Genomic DNA, 10,062 nt, shown 5'->3' on the forward strand with positions numbered 1-10,062 from the left:
TCCACGAGGTGGTGGCCCCCCAAACAGAGGAGGATCCTTCAGACAGCGAGGGGCCGACTGAGGAGGGCCTGGCCTGTTAGCACCGGGCCTGACCACGAGCAGCCTCGCCGCGACAGGAAAGATCGTGTCCGTCCTGTCATTTAGGGTGGCCCAGCTCCGCACACCTCCTCCCCACCTATTCAGCCCCTGGTGCTGCGCGCTTCTGCTCCTCTTCCCCGCTGCAGGGCTTCGAGGGAGGCCTGAGTAGCAGCTGAGCAGTGCTGCCCACAGTCGCCAGGAGGAAGCAGGAGAGGGCGAGGGAGGGCAAGGGAGGGCGAGGGAGGGCAGGGGGGAAGAAGCTGTCTCTCCTCTGTGCCCAGGAGGGCCTGTGGCTTCTGCCCTCCCTAGCTTGAAGGGGAGGAAACAGGCTCTGTGAACATTCCCCAAAGTACAACTGTCCATCTGTTACACTTGGATGTAATGGGGGTGTTCTTTTTTTTTTTTTCTTTAATCATTTTGCTACATTTTACTGGTAGCTTCCATGCTGTTTAAGCAGGTAATCATCTATTCCTTAAAAACCCTGGCACGATCTATCAGAGTCTGCTTGGCTTTCTAATGAGTGATCATAATAGCTTGTGCTTGCTGGTGGCTCCTTTTTTGTTTTGTTTTGTTTTGTTTTGTTTTCAGATTTACCAAGGTCTGATTTAATTGCCATAAACAAGGAAAAACAAGATCAAATTAACAGATGAAATCATAGGCTTTGGAGCTGATACATATTAATGAGCTCTTACTTTTGTGATCTGGCTAATAATGACCGCACACCTTGATAAAATTAGCCGAAAGGAAAACAAAGATACCAAGGCACTGCGTACTTGGATGCTTCCAGGCTGGGAAGCCCCCCATGCAGAGAGCAGCTTCCTGGGTGAGCCAGAGGGAGCGGGAGCAGGGCCTGCGGGACCTACGGGCACCCTTGTCCCCTCCTGAGCCCGCCGGAAGCGCCGGCGTTGCCCACTCCCCAGGCCGCCCAAGAAGCCGAGCAGACCCCCTTGGCAGTGCCCCAGTCTGAGAAATCAGACACAATATAAGCCACTCCTCGGTGGAATTCTCCTCAGTCCTTTTAACAGGCTTGCAGTATTTTACATCCGTAGGAAACCCACCTTTGAATTAGTGGTTTTGTTCTCTGAATTGTGCTTTGTATCTGCTCTAATCAAATTCCCTCTCACCCAGATAAGCATTAAATGTGGATCACATCAGAGGCGAACACTTGCAACTCCCTGCCCGCTCCTCCCGGAGAGGAGAACTTGCCTTTGTTATGGAAATGTTTCTCCGGAGCGAGCCTTGGCGGGGAGGCCGCACAGCCGCACGCACCCTTTCCGCCCCTGTCTGGCCGCACCGCTTCCAGCCCCGCCACTGCAGCTACAGAAACACACGCCATCGGATTTGTCAGCTAGCACCTGGGGGGTGGCACTGGGAAGCGGTGAAGGATGCCAGCTTGGAGTCTGAGAATTGGGGTCCCCCTCCCTGTCCTACCACCTACAGCTGGGCATCTCAGCTAAGTCCTGCAACGTCACTAAGCCTCACTTTCTCCATCTGTACAATGGAGGTGATCGATATGTTTGCCTTCAAGGGCCGTTGACAACTGGATGAGTTAACATCCCTAAAGCACAGGGAACGGTTCTTAACACATAATAAGTACTTAAAATTTTCTGATTTTTACTGCACATGGTTTTTCTCCATTTTATCATTATCTCTAAATAAGCATTCTTGACATAGGTTTATACATTCAGGTGACGCCGTACAGTGGTGGTTTGCAAGTGGGGTCCTCATACTAGCATCATTAGTGTCTTATTAGAGAACTGGCTAGAAAAACAAATTCTCAGGATGCCTGGGTGGCTCAGTGGTTGAGCTTCTGCCTTCAGCTCAGGGCGTCCGTCATCCCGGAGTCCAGGGGTAGAGTCTCGAATCCAGCTCCCCACATGGAGCCTGCCAACCTCTCTGCATCTCTCCCTGTGTCATTCATGAATAAATAAATAAAATCTTAAAGAAAGAAAGAAGAAAGAAAGAAAAGAAAGAAAGAAAGAAAGAAAGAAAGAAAGAAAGAAAGAAAGAAAGAAAGAAAGAAGAAAGAAAGAAAGAAAAGAAAGAGAAAGAAAGAAAGAGAAAGAAAAGAAAAGAAAAGAAAAGAAAAGAAAAGAAAAGAAAAGAAAAGAAAAGAAAAGAAAAGAAAAGAAAAGAAAGGCAAATTCTCAGGTTCTCCTACTCCAGGGGTTGGGTCCAGAAACCTACATTTTCACAAACTTGTGGGTCACTGGGGCACATACTCTAGTTTGAGAGCCATTAGTACAAGGAGAGTATGGTACAGGGAACTTCACTTAGAGGAAATGTTACCCTATAAATTTCACCAAAGATCTACTTTTTAATTTGTTGGCTATTTCTATTTCTGTTTCTGTTTCTATTCCTATTTATTGGGTTGGCATTTACAGAACTGACTTCAGTTGGCATATAATGAGAATGATAGCAAGCATGAAAATGAAATGAGCCATATTCTACTTCCCTTACATCTGAGCCTTTCCAAAACCAAGTTTCAGAGACAGTTAAAACTGTGCGTTCCATTTTGGTACCAAAGAAGAGAATCACTGAATCACAGCTCCAGCAGACCAGGGAAGTCTTGGGATAAATCAAAAAGACAGGAATCTATCTTCTCTTGACTCTGTTGGGATTTGGAACAGACAAAGAAGAAAAGGCTATGAAAAATGTAAATCTTTTTGTCCCAAAAGTTCCACAATACTAATGATAAACATGGGAGCAACTGCAATTTTTTTATTTTTATTTTTTTAACTGCAATTTTTTAAAATGATAAAACTACATTCTAAGGTCATAGACCTTTTGTGGGGTCTATGTGCACAAAAGATCGGTATTTATAAATTTGCCAGTCAGGGTTCAAAATACAAAAGTTCATGCTTTCTTATTAGGACCCATAATACTTTAGGTTCAACAGAGGAAAATTTGCAAGTTACAGTCATGAGAACTAGCATTTTGCCCTAAGCCATGATTTTGATCTAAATATGCTCTAATTTTAAGAGTCTTTTGTTTTAGAGATTGTGTTATTATTACTGTTAAGATAATAAGTGAAGATTTGTCTTAATAATTAGGCAAAATTAATGCTTTCTTCTATTCCCAGAAAGTGCCATGGAGCCTGAGGCAGCCGGTGCCACTCTGGGGCTATCCGCAGATTTTACATCTTGAATTACTTGTACCCAACACTTGTAGCAAAAGTTCCTTTCAAGGAAGTTTGGCAACAATTATGTTCCCTGGCCAGGGCCTGACATCTGTCAATTCTATTACACTGTATGAGCTGTGACTGCTTTATGGAAGCAAATTGTGGCAACAGGAATGGGTCACATTACCGCATAGTCCCATCTCTTAGATTTAGAAGCCTTTAAAGATTAGAATTTCTCTGGCTTGCAGAACAATGTGCACGAAAACTAGGTAGGAATTACATAAAAGTCATTTTTCCCTCCACCTATATGTTAGCTGAAAGTTGTTTTTTTGTTTTGTTTTGTTTTGTTTTGTTTCCTACTGGTGGTTTCAGCCTGTACCAGGACTATTGTTTGAAATTTAATTTCTCTCTACGTATTTTGGGATTTCTTTTCATTGCAATTTTTAGTATTCTAACGATATTAGCATAGTTAGGGTCCCCAGACAATATCCTGAATACATAAATTAGTTCATGGCTAGGCTCTTAGTAACTGGGAAATCCTGTTGGTTTGGCTTCAGTTATTAAAATAATGACAACGACAAGAGTCAGTGATGGCATAGCCATGAGTCACTGGGTAGCTAGATTCTCTCCTGTCTCTAGGAGGGCAGGGAAATTAGAACAAGGTTCTAGAAGATTGATAGATAGGTCATTTAGGCCTATTTAGGCCTTGATCAAGGACCCAGTTAGTGAAGAACAGTGGAAAGCAAAGCAAGAGTGAACAGTGATGAGACATTAATGATAAACACCAGAATCTCAGGCAGGGCTATAGACTGTGTCCTTCCACAGGTTGATTTAAGAGGTGGGAAAACATGTCACTGGTCTCACAACCTTCCCCTTCCTCCCCGTGTTAGCTGTTTCCTTCTCTTTATTAGACACAAGAAGCAGAAAATGCTGCAGTTATGTATGGGGATGGTGGAATCAGGGAGACATGGATCAAGATCTTGGTTTGTACTGTCATTTATAGTTATGCCACGTTGGGAAAGTCTCTTAACTTCTCCAGGCTTCCATTTGTCATCAGTCCAGGTAAGAATTTGATGAGTGTCATCTTGGCACAGAGTAGGCACTCGGTACCATGCTTCCTCTTCCACCAAGCCCTGCTCTCAGGTTATGAATAAAGTGGGCAACACTAGCAGAGAGGCTGAGCAGAGAGTTGCTGATCGCTTCTTTGTCTCTACCCATAACCTTCTTGTATGCTTTTCTGATTACTTTTGTTTCTCTTCTTTTCTTTCCTGCATCATGATGGTTGGGTTAGGCAGCATAATGCCCCCCCCCCCCAAAAAAATGTCCATGTCCTAATGCCCAAAAGTCTCGAATATGTTACCTTACATGGTGAAAGAAATTTACAGATGTGACTAAACTGAAGATTTTGAGACTGAGACATTATCCCGGGTTATCTGGGTGGGCCCCATGAAATCACAAGTGTCCTTATAAAAGGGAAACGGGAGCGTCAAGGTCAAGGAAGGAGATGTGATAGCAGAAGCAGAGAGAGATTTGAAGATACTATGCTACTGGCTTTGAAAATGCAGGAAGGGACCACATGTCTAAGAATGTGGGAAACCTCTGGAAGGAGGAAGAGGCAAGGGAGTGGATTCTCCCCCGAGAGCCTCCAAAAGGAAGGCAGCCAGGTCAACATCTCACTTTTATCCAAATGAAACCCATTTTGGACTTTTGGCCTCTAAAACCGTAAGATAATAAACTTGGATTGTTTTGAGCCAAAAAGTGTGCAGTAACTTGTTACAGCAGCAATAGGAAACTAATACGATGTATGCTGTTGTATAATTCGACATTGCAGTAAAAAAAGCTACAAAGAGAAACAACTCTCCACCCAGTATAACTGACAGACTGATTTGTTAATTCCAGCAGTTCTGTACACTGCTCCAGTTTGGCCTTCAAAGAAGATGTATTGAAAGGAAATTTTTATTTAAAAGTGAGTGTGATTCACTTGGGAGAAGTAATCATGTATTAGAGGGGAGAACTAATTGCCTGGGATTCATTTTAAATATGGGGGAGGAGGGTTGAGTTGATCTTACATCTTGGTTTTTAAATCATTTTCAACGATTAGATTGTGGTGTTCATGGAGGAATTTACCAGAACATAGTCAACCCCTATCATTCAGCCTTCACACAGTATGCTGGAATGGGTTGAAAAAAGTCCAACAGAGCAAGCAAGCTGAGGAGAATCCTCTGGATTTCAGGCTACCACTTAGTCCCCAAGTTCCCCTGTGATGCTACAGGGTAGCATCACAATGCAACTGCCTAGTTGCTCTATGTTAAGGTTCAATCTCGCTCTCAAGATGTTTTTGCCTCATTTTGAACTCCTCTTTACTCTTCTGCCTGGCTCAGTCACCTGATCTCCACATATTTTCATTATTTACTGATGCTTTCTTTTTCAGTTTTGTTTTTTTTTTTTTTTTTGTGGAGTGGCAGAGGGGAGCCTTGCCAGAGACAGAATCTAGGACCCTCTGACTAGGTCTAAAATATCAAATCCAAAGATTGAAAACTGAGCCCTGAGTAACAGATTTAATCCCTAAATAACTGGCCAGATTTTGTTCTCACCAAAAAAGGGAAAAAATTAACCCACAAACCTCAGAGTTGGAGACCCATTTTCCTCTACCAGAAACAACTACAAGCTACCAATTTATAGCCCATAAAAATACATTATATAGATTACAACCGATCCCACCTATCAGGGTGCCCACTGCCTGGTGGGATCTTGGCCAAAATGGTCGGAGTTTTTGTAAAATCCCCTGCAAAAGCAGTGACTCACAACTTGGACGAAATGGGCTTAGGTCCACTAGCAAACCTCAAGGAAGGGGATGATGTTACACTCCTTTCTTTAACAAATATGCAGTAAGTGCCCATTATGCCTTGTGGGGAGACATTTTGGGGAACAAGTCACATCTGGAGACTCTGTGTCTTGAAAGTCTTCTCCATTCTTGATCCTCATTCCTCAAACTCCCAAGATAAGCAACCTTCCTCACAGTTCACTCCCCTGGCCAATCTTGTCTTGTGTGAGAGCACCTCCCAGTCATTTCACAAACATGTTCCAAGTCCAGGGAAACCTTTCTTCCTCCCAGAGATGAGGGAGCTGAAAGGGCCCCCAGTCCCTAAAGGGAGTGTGAGGAGCCTGAGCCCTTCCACCTGCCCCCCGGGGAGGGCATCTCTCCCAGCACCCATTCTGCTGGTCGTTGCAGCTCCCCTCCACACCCAGCCCACTGCAGGATTCCAAAAACAGATCCACTCGGAGTCTGTGCAGATTCACCCAGTCCTGGAAGAGGTTCTGGGCACGTGGAAGACAGCCTGGCTTCAGAAATGTCTTGCAGACTGTAGCTGTTAGGGCTTTCACATCAAGAAACAAGGGGGGAAGGGAAATTAAAAAAAAAAAAAGGTTGGGGTAGGTGGGGCCTGGATGGGATTTGTTCAAGACCAGATTTAAAACATTCTGCTCTTTTTGAAACAACTTACTTTGTAATCATTGCCTTGGCGTCTGGCCCTCTCTCATTTAACCTCGTCTGCCTGACTTTAAATTCATGGAACAGATTTTCACTGCCTTGGACTCCAAGCAGTTGGCTGGTAGAGTGTTCTTGGATGTTACCAAAAAAAGGCATTTGATACCATTAATCATATTGCCATATGTAATAAATTGGCCGCCTATGGTACATCGCCTAAAATTGTCACATGGTTCCAATCAGAGCTCTGCCAACTGAAAGGGGTTACTGGAAATTCTGACTCTCCCTTTCAAGCACGCCTGCTCTGGGTTCCACGGCCCCTCCTGCTCGCGCCGCACATTAATGACCTGCTGGCTCATCGCATGCACAAAGGCCAGTCCTTAGGAGGACGCACGTGTCCGGGGGTGCCACTCTATGTGGGCAACAACCTGCGTGGTATCCAAGTCACATCCTGACAGTCTGTCTTTGACAGCCAGATGACTTGAAGGTCAATCCGACATCACTTAATTTGCTGTTTTCAATCTGCCTCTACCCCGATTCTTTGTCAACCTTCTTCCCAGGCCTCTCCCCTAACTTTCTGCATCTATTGGATTTAGGGGAGCAGTGTCCCCCCAGCGGGAATGCTGTTGTCCTCATCTTGGCCCACGGGAGGGGTGCCTGCCCCACTGCGGTGGGGATGCTCTAAATCCACTTGGGAACAATGGTTTCAGCACCCGGGAAGAGGAGGTGGACGGACTGGAAAGTGTTGGGAGTATCCTGCAGCCACCACTCGCGGCCTTAATGAGTTACATTTGCCCATTAGGTTTTCCTTTCTTTGTTTTTGCTCCTCTTTTCCCTCTGGCGTCTTCAGGCTGATTTACGGTAAATAATAAGGAACTAAACATTTTCCCCAAAATCAGACCGTTGTTCCCCTTGGTTTTGAAACTTTGAAAGGCCTTTATGAAATGTTTTGGAATTCAACCCCAATTTGGGGTGGGGGGGGGATGGAAAATCCTGTGCGCATGTTTTAGATAAAATTTGTGTGAGTATACAAGATGTTTTGCCTGTGTGCGAGCATACGTGCACATGTGCCCCTTCTTTGTGCACATCTGTATGTGCAGATTCCAGCTGGGGCCAGGTACTGAAATCCTGAAATACAGTTTTTGTCTCATTTCCAGCAGCTCTAAAGCAGGAAGTACAGGAAATCTTAGTCACCACCACCCCCAACCCCCAACTCCTGAAAAAAAGTTCTGTTCTCGTGAAATTTGCAGGCTGATCTTTGCAGACCCCAGAGGTTCAGGCAGTTTGGGTAAGGTTCATATAAACATCCCTGTCACCATCTGAAACCCATAAATAAGGCCATTGTGGGGGGCGGGGGGTGAACCAAGTTTCCTCCCTTTTTCACACCACATCTACATCTTTTATCTTCAGTAAGACATTGTTCAGCGGAGTAGGAGAGCATTTGGGGAGAGGCTGAGCAAAAAGTTAATAGGTGGCCTTAAAAACAAGAGCTCCAAGTGAAACACAGAGCTAGTAGTGTGCTCCTATTCACAGAAACCCAACCCAGGTTCCAAAGTGCCTGTGAGAAAGGGAAGGTCTGGCATCCCCGCTGCTTTGACCAAGTGCCGGCCAGATCAAGACCAAGGCTCTGTTGATCTTGGTCTTTTCCCATATAGGTGGTACAGTGCACATGTAACAAGTTTGACCTCTGCTTCAGAGGAAAACAAACAATAAAAGGGAACTAAATAGCAATTTCTGAAGAGTTAGTGGTTACTTATATATCCCCTGAATTGGCAATACTCTGGGGACACATGAAAATGCAGCAATACACCCAACTGCACAAAGAATCCCCCCAGTCATTGGCTGTAGCAAAAAGTTTAAGTCTAAATATTCATCACTTATATATTCTGGCCTTTGTTACAGATCTCCGGTTTGAAGATACAAAATGACTGGCTTTCTCTATTAATTGGTTGTGTTTTGGACTGACAAGGAGATTCTTGCACAGCCCTAGATGTACTTACACAGAATTAATCAGATTTGGCACTCTATGGTGTCACACTTTACAAGAACTCAAAGCTCTTGCAGACGCCCTTCCCTTCTCCTCACGTAATCAATATTTATTGAGCATGTGGTGAAACCGGGGGTGGGGGATGGAGATGAAATCTTCTCTGCCCTGGAAAATCACTGATAGAGTTTAGTTCAAACACACACACATAGAGTTGCATCCTGTAATTGAATGTGTTTTGTGTGTTTTTACTTGTCCCAAAATTCATTTGAACGTATATTTTGTTTTTAAGTTTACAGTATTGCAGGAGCCATGCGCTTTCTCTGACCTACTCTACAAGCACCTCTCTTGTTGGGGTCATTTGTATCTATGGCCAGTGGGCTACGGTCATTGCTGATGGGACCATTCAGGCTGAACACTTGATGAGAGGGAACAGGAGTATGCATGGCTGAAAGGGAGATGAAAGAGTAGTCAAGGCAATCCACGAGGAGGACCCTCATGGACATCGGTGTCATACGTGGCTAGTGGCTAGCTCTTACCTTTTTCCTCCAACTGTTTGGTGAAGCAGTTGTCAGGAAGCCAAAGAGAATGACACAGCCTTTTTGCCGATTCAAGTGTTAAGTAAGGAAATTGAGTGGGTCATATTAAGTGGCCTATAGCTGAAGCTGGGTGTGCCAGTCATTTGTTCTGGGATCGGAGCAAAAACTGAAAGCTAAGAAAGGCTTTAACAAACCTTAGTGCTAAAGGATCATATCATGATCCAAGAAGAAACCGTAAGCCAAGACAAATTTCAGGAGGACCTGGAAGGAGCACCCTAATAAAGCAAAGGTCGGGAAATGTTTTCTATAAAAGGCAAGATAGCAAATACCGTAGGCTTTGCGACCACTTATGGTCTCTGTCACATAGTGGGGTGTGCGTGTATGTTTTACAGTCTCTTAAAAATATACAAGTCATCTTCAACTTGAGAGTGCTCCAAAGACAGGACACACACTGCATATGGCTGGTAAGCCAGATTTGCCCAGCAGGTAGTAGTATGCCAACCCTGTAAACTTCTATTTAACAAACATTTGTTGTGCACCTATTATGTGTTAGGCATTGCACCAAGAGTAGAACTATCTAGATAAATGGTTTAGCCCTGTCATCAAGAAGCCTTTAATTTTATATGCTTTAGCAATTCAGCAAAGTGTAGAGTTAGCTTCAACTAAAATTCAACTGGCACCGCCATGTAATTAGTTTCTCATCTTAATCATGGTTTAATCATCTTGGTAGCTCTATCACCTGGCACATAGAAGATGCTCAAAAAACATGTTAAAAGTACACCAAATTTTTACCTATAGAAGCTTGCTCTATGCAGTTTTTAACTATAATGCATGGCAATATTATTTAAGAAAG

Source organism: Canis lupus, chromosome 7, assembly GCF_003254725.2.
Source record: "Canis lupus dingo isolate Sandy chromosome 7, ASM325472v2, whole genome shotgun sequence".
NCBI lineage: Eukaryota > Metazoa > Chordata > Mammalia > Carnivora > Canidae > Canis > Canis lupus.